Source organism: Rhyacophila brunnea, unplaced genomic scaffold (assembly GCF_057557595.1).
Source record: "Rhyacophila brunnea isolate RB1 unplaced genomic scaffold, BYU_Rbru_1.0 scaffold_23, whole genome shotgun sequence".
In the NCBI taxonomy this organism is placed as follows: domain Eukaryota; kingdom Metazoa; phylum Arthropoda; class Insecta; order Trichoptera; family Rhyacophilidae; genus Rhyacophila; species Rhyacophila brunnea.
In genome coordinates this window covers 17,614,440-17,622,558 of record NW_028232893.1, presented here as the reverse complement: position 1 = coordinate 17,622,558, position 8,119 = coordinate 17,614,440, and positions in this window count along the sequence as shown.

Below are 8,119 nucleotides of genomic sequence, written 5' to 3'. Positions count from 1 at the left end.
TTCATATCATCATTATCATTATCATCATCATCGACCTGAACCAATCCACTGCTTAATAAAGACCTCCCTAGCCTGATTCTACTCCTTTCTGTCATATGAATTGCTGTATTTCTCAAAATCGGTGATATTATATTTATCTACATATTCATATCGTCATCATCATCATCATCGACCTGAACCAATCCACTGCTTAATAAAGACCTCACTAGCTTGATTCTACTCCTTTCTGTCATATGAATTGCTGTATTTATCAAAATCGGAGATATTATATTTATCTACATATTCACATCGTCATCATCATCATCATCGACCTGAACCAATCCACTGCTTAATAAAGACCTCCTAGCTTGATTCTACTCCTTTCTGTCATATGAATTGCTGTATTTATCAAAATCGGAGATATTATATTTATCTTTATATTCTTATTGTCATCATTATCATCATCGACCTGAACCAATCCACTGCTTAATAAAGACCTCGCTAGCCTGATTCTACTCCTTTCTGTGATATGAATTTCTATATTTATCAAAATCGGTGATATTACATTTATCTACATATTCATATTGTCATCATCATCAACCAGGATCAATCCACTGCTGGATGAAGGGTTCCGCAACCTGATTCTACTACTATATTATACCTATTTCTATCGTCTTTATCATCATTGACCTGAACCCATCTACTGCTGGATAATAGCCTCCCAAGCCTGATTCTACTACTTTCTGTCATTTGAATTGCTGTATTTATCAAAATCGGTGATAATATATTACATCTATTTATATTTCCATTATCATTATGAGCCTGAATCAATCCACCGGTGGATGAAGGCCTCTCTAAGTTGTTTGAATTTCTGTCGGTCATATGAATTGCTATATTTATCAAAATTGCTGATATTATATTTACCCATTAATAATATCGTCATTATCATCATCAACCGAGATTAATCCACTGCTGGATGAAGGTTATCCCAACCTAATTCTACTCTTCTTGGTCATATAAACTGCAATATTTTTTTAAATTTGTGATTTTATATACCTACCCATTTATATCGTCATTATCGTCATCAACCTGTATCAATCCACTGCTGTATGAAGGCCTCTTTAAGCTGATTCCACATCTTTAGGTCTTATAAATTCCTATTTTTATCAGATATAATATGTATTGCTTCATTATTTATCAACATTTGTCTCGATATGAATGTACCGCACCGGGAAACCATATTTTTTAAGGTGAATTTTTAAATCTAAATATGATTTTTAAAATATTATTCTATGGCTCCGAGCATTTATTTTTTATAGACAATGAAACAAAATAATGTTTAAATTTATTTTTTATGCTGTTAACCTTTTTCTATTATGTAAATGGGACCCGAAAGAGATTAATATTTGCGTTATATTGGATCGCTATTTATGATAATCACGATTGAGATGTATAATTATTTATCATATTTAAATGCACATACCTATACATATATTGTATTAAAATTAAAATGACAGTGGTAGCAATCGGCGATTGCCAGCTGTTCTGCTAGGCCTAGCAGCCTGAAATGGTGTCAGACGATATTGAGAAGGCCAGACTCCAGAATAGACTACGCACATGACTCCAAATTTGTGTTGGCAGTGACGACATGCAGATCGTACAACTGACAAATCAGCTAAATTTTCAATTGTCTGACGTGAATGAAAATCCATCCCGAAGGAAAAACTATGGCGCCGTCTATACACGCTTTACAATTTTTATATTAAAATCCAACACCAAGTCACTATGACGAAAAGCTGTCTGCAAGACCTAGCGAGACAGACTGGCGAGAGCCAGCTGACTCAGCTAGTATAATATTATTAGGTTAGGTTGGGTTGGGTTAGGTTAGGTTAGGTTAGGTTAGGTTTTGAAATTCTGAATTATTCAACTGAATGTCCAATTTGAGGTTAGCTAACAAGTGTCAACAAACTATCAAAAACGTACAATCGACCATTGCATGTACGATACCCAAGCACGAATCAAATCGCGAAAATACCTTTTAATAAAATTCATCCGTTATCATATTATAGTTCTAGTTTTTTTGCGCATAGTAAATGGATATGAACGTCATTTTAGTTATTGATTGGTATATTTTTATATTATAATCAATGACATCTGACACATTTCATTTGGTTAGTTTGATTAGTTGCAAAAAATACCACCGGAGCGCGACCACCTATTTTGACCACAGATAATATACGTATATTTTGACCAATCCACGAGCATTTCACACATTTAGTTTAGTTGCAAAAAATACCACCGTAGCGCTACTATCTAATTTGTCCAATGCATGAACAAGGCAGAAAAATTACTGCGGAATTCATGCACTCACCAGATATTTTGTCTAATTCATGAATAAGGCAACGGGCTTGCATTTTTCATGATTTAGGCAAAATTTAGCCCATTTCATGTAATAGTCAATTTCGCACATTCGGCGTAACGTCATATATATTATAAATAGCTAAAATTATTTTGTTTACGTGTTGTACGATAATAGCATAGTAAAAATGGTGTGAAAATAATAAATCTCTGTATTGCTAAATGGTACAAACCAAATGTGTCAGAAATATCATCCAAATAAGACCTTAGTTCTGAATTGTCTAATTTATAATATTATGTTTATTTGCTTTTTATAATTAAATTTATTTTCTGTGTTTTAGTGGTTTATATTTTGATAGTAAGGTATCTATACAACATATTTCTTAGATATTGGAGTCATGAAATGATGATTACAATGGGGTGGCATTTTGCCGCTGCCTAGGGGCGGCATTTTATCTAGGGATGTCACTGTAGATAGGTCATGCGCAGTGACGTCCCTAGATAAAATGCCGCCCCTAGGCAGCGCCAAAATGCTGCCTCATTTTTTATACATTATTTTTATCATCCTTTCATGAGTCAAATATCTAAGAAATGTGTTGTATGGATACATTACTAACAAAATATCAGACTAATTATATCTGCCCGCTATATATAATCTGCTCGTGTCGTTTCTGATCAGCGAGGACGTCAAAGGGCAACGGAAGTAAACTAGATATTGCAAACCCGACAAATCCAGTGAGCTGATTTTTTTTAATGGAAAGATATTTTAGTTATTACTAAGTTTAGGTAGGTTCTTAGCTATTTCTATATACATATTCCAAATGATTTTCCTCGATTTGCCGCTCTTCGAGTAACTGCCGCCCCCAAGCGACGCTTAATCTGCCTACCCCCACGGGACGTCACTGGTCATGCGGTGCATACAAGCGGCCATTTATAGTATATTAGTCTATGGAGACGGCAAATAATGGATATCGAATATTATTACTTTTAAGAGTAGGTTTCGTGGAAATTAAATTTCGTAAAGCAGTTAAGAGTCTGTATTCTATAAGCTGGCGTTCAGGTCACGTCGTTCGCGAACGGAAAGCATTGTGCCATCGCGTACGACTGTTGCAAATTTTCAATGAGAGGGGACGAAGTGCTGAATACTGAAGCGGGGGGAAACCGCACGGCAGCTTATATAAGACAGATTGTAGTACAGGGATAGCGAACCTATGGCACGCGAGATGATTTTGCATGGCACGCGAATGTTTCATTTTGAAGAGAAAATATATTTTTAAAGCTTTACAAATAAATATATATTAAGTACTTACTTATATAATATTTAAAAATAATGACGACATAGCAATGCGTGTTTTCTTCGGTTTTCATATTATGTTTACCAATCGATGAGCAAACGGAAACGACGAAATTCATGCATAAATGACCAATTGCAAATCCAGGCAAATCCTTTTCAAGAATAATCATTATGTTTAATATAAATACCAATGACATTAATAAATACACAATTGCAGAGATCAGTCCTTAGGATCGGAAAATAAAAAAAAATATTTTGAGGTTTTAATGAAGTGGTGAAATAATGAAGGTTTGGCAGTTACAGTTCGCAATTATCATACAAAATATGGTCAGATAGTGATTTAAATTCATCAATTGTGAAGAGATTAATTTAAAAAATTCAGGGAGACTCGATCAATTGGTGATCCTATACACCAGCGGTGGCCAAACCGTGGCGCATTGCATCTCTGCGCCTACTTATTCTTTTGAAGTAGGCGCCATAACTGAATCCATCTTCATATTTTCAACACCTTAGTGCTCTCAGTTCAAGTCATACAGCCTTCTTACTCATCAGTTCTTCCCATTATTTGACAGCTTACAATAATTATTGTAGGATCCATCCCACTCAGAGCTCTCTCTCTCTCAGCACATCCAACAACTGTGATCCAGAGTTATCTTCACCAAATGAGGCTTTCCGGCAGCTGAAGCACCATCAGCGGGGTCCACGACAGCGATCACCCTCTCGTCCAAGAGATCATTTCTGACTATTGTAGATTGGTGCTCCAATAAACGTGTGTTTTTTGAACTGGCATAAATTAATTAATTTAATTGGGTGATTGAGTTATTCCTTTTTTCTCCCCTAAGCGAAATAGATCCTACCCCTATCCCTATTTTCAAACCCAACCGTGAACGTAAGAAGGTAGAAAAGATGTTTGAGTTGTATGGCGCATCTGAACTCGTCTGTGAAAAAATTAGCACATGGTATGCAAAAGGTTGGCCACTATATACTCTAGCCGTCCAACAAGTTGTTCAACACAAAACATCGAAGCAGTTCGTGAGAGTGTTGCTGAAGATCCAGGAACATCAATTTGGCACCGTGGTCAAGAATTGGACATTCCGAGAAGCTCTCTACAGCGTATTCTCACGAAAGATTTGCATCTTCGTGCAGTAGGTAGGTGTTTTCAAATTATCAAGTTATTCTACTGATAGGGTAAGTAAGTATGCAGCAGAATTTAATATTTTATCATTATTCATTATGTACGTCCTTTTGTAATATTTTGTGATTAATCGCACCCTATTTTGCAAGCCTTGTAGAACAAGTTATTTATGAATTCATTATAAGTATTATGAATAATTTGTCAGTATATAAATGGGAACATACAATGGTTTGACATATCAGTTGACAAGTGAACTGCAATTATAAACAATCTATACCTACTAACAAATTAGCAACATTAATATTTCGATAAAATGTTTAACAAGGTGTCTGGCGTATTACTGCTTTTAGCTGTTCTCTATTACCAAGGTATATTTTGTATTTTTAATCACATTTTTTTAATAAATCAGGAGATACTTAAGATATTGAAAACCTCCTTCTATAGAGATGGAGCTTAAACGTATGAAATTGAAGCAAAAAAGAGGACCACTGGTCTACTAATTAAGTTAGCTACAAGTAACTTCATATTGCAGAAAACTTCATACTAGAACAATCTGTCTCGATGAGTATATAATGAGCCAATTAATAATACTACACTTCTGCATTTTTATTTAATTGAAAAATCCTGTAAAATTTGTGTAAAACCGTTTATAACTACAATCGAGTAAGTAATCACAATTAACATAAAAAATAGCTGTCATATTGCGTGAATAAGAAAACGATATTAATATTTGTGGAGCTTAACAACTTAACCATGCTTCACGCGCTTGGTAAATATTTTAAATGTCATAACAGAAATAACATCTATAAGGATTCTATTTATAGCACAAATTTTTTGGGAGACACCAAAAGTCGTTGATAATTTTTACTATAATCATTTCAGAATTGGACTCTTTAATCCTAAAATCCAAGTTAAGACTTTTTGTTTGGCTCTTCTTCAAAAAAAATCTGTCTAAAATCTAAGTGAGAATCTTCAAACGATCAGGTTTTCTGGGAAACTCTTCTGACAGCTTTTTGTTTTCACGAAAAAAATATGATTTTCAAATTAAAGGCCAAAACTGGGTTACTGGGAGTTGGTGCTGCAGGTTGGACACGCTAGGGTCCGTTCATTTCACTTCCGACCAGTGAGTTACAAAATTGAATCCTGCTGTATGGACGTTCAAATGATAATTTTCAATACCTGTGTCAATATATAATTTAAAAATCACACCCAATAGGTATGCATACTTACAACAGAGAGCATGGACTTAGGTTGAACAAAGGCTAACAAACATTTAACAAAAAAAACTGTTTTGTGAAGAAGTCGAAATCTACATCTGCTTATAGTGTGTCATGTCGTGAATGTCTTGTACTTGTAATTTGCAATGTTCACTTGTGTGAATAAATAAATGAATTGAATACGATAGTGGCGTTAAATTTAAAGATATCGTGTTATTTATACTACAGATGTGATATCCGTCCATCGGGTCGCCAGATCCCCCCAGGATCCAGGGGCGATGCAAAATCAAACGGGAGGAATGGGTCAAGCGCCAGACATGCAGACAGGCGCAGGCATGCAGAACCAGACGGCAGGTGGACCTCCAGGGGTCGGTGGGGCTCCCAATCCCGGTGCTATGCAAAACCAGACGGCCGGTGGACCTCCCGGGGCTCCCAATCCCGGTTCTATGCAGAACCAAACAGTCGGTGGCGGACCTCCAGATGCTATTCCCGGCGGCGGTTCCCCCTTTGGTAAAAAGCCTTAATCTCACAACCAAATCAAGCTGCTCACAAATACCCAGCCGACCGACCACTGTAGCGAATGAAAAAATTACAGTTGTCATTTTCAATTTTTTTATGGCCATTAATATACTGATTGTTGATAAAATTCCACAATGTCAAATTTTCAGCATAAGTTTTTATTAAAGAAAATTGCTAATAATAATAAAAGAAACCATTCTTATTTGTAAGATTTTTTTAATTAACAAAAAATATTTACAAGTAGCCAGTTTTTAATTAATTTATACTGTAGACTTGCCATTATAACATATTATATTTATTTGTAATGAAATAATTTTGTGAAATAGTAAGTATTTAAAATTAATTAGAATTGATTAATAAAATCTTAATTCAATATTGACAAAACAAGGTTAATCCGACAGATAAACGAAGGCCTCTTTTCTCATAACATTAAGTTGAAAATGGCAGACTGTAATTTTTGTAACTGAAAGTACAAAGTACCTTTCTATGCATAAGTAAACCATAAACAGTATTTTTTTAGTGTAAAGTGGGAGTACCTAATTTTACTTTAAATGTAGATTTTTTTTGAATAAAAGAAATTTCATAATATTTAATAACAAAATGGAAGATGGCTTTATGTTTATCAAAAATTAAAACTGCCCATCGCTTTGTATTGATAGTCAAAACTCAAAACCGATAAGTTCAATGTATAATCTAGGAGTAAGCAATCATGTAAATATTTTCTGTTGAATGGATACGTACATAGTGCTTTTAAGGAGTTAATTAATTTTGTACTTAAAATATTTATTAATATAATGTTACAATCTGAATTTTAGAGTATTGATTGATAAGCTATATTACGTTAAATTATTGTATTGGGTAGTTTAATAAGGACTTTCAAAGAGGTGTTTGTCCACAATTTCAGCACAAGCATTTATAAAATACTTAATAAAAAAATGTTGTATAAAATGTAATGTAATATATTGATACCCAGTATACTCGGAAAAGAGGACATGTTTTTAATTTCTTTACTATTCAATTATGACAATAGATGGCATTAGAGACTGATAATACATACTATTATGGCCCCCACAAGGAGGGGGCTGCCAGGGCTCTACCTGGGGGCTAATCAAATAAGTGAAATAAGCACACATCACAAATTGACCATAACCATTGATATACTACTGGATGAATCATATGCTTCTTAAAATGACACCCGATTTTCAGCGACTCGGCCAGTGTTAAAACTTACTGTTTTAATATCAGCGGACTTAGCTCGATATAAGCTCACTTAATATTTGTCTCGAAAACGACCTGGCAATAATTATGAGTAAGCCCGATCTAGCTTGCATCTTACTCTGACTAATAGTCAGCGCGTGACGACTTGCTCTGTCCGCTCAGACATGAATTTTTGGTAGCTTGCAAGCTTTGGGTTGCAGACACCCTTAGGGTCACTATTCCAAGAATGTAAATTTAGTTTTACAGCCAGGGCAATACGGGTGAAATTCGAGAATCCATGTTAACGGTCTTAATGCATTATACCTACAAGGAAATATTATAAGACGATATTCGTAATATCTTCTTTTGTGGTACATTTTTAAAATGACATTTGTATGGGAACTCCTCATCTAGTAGTAT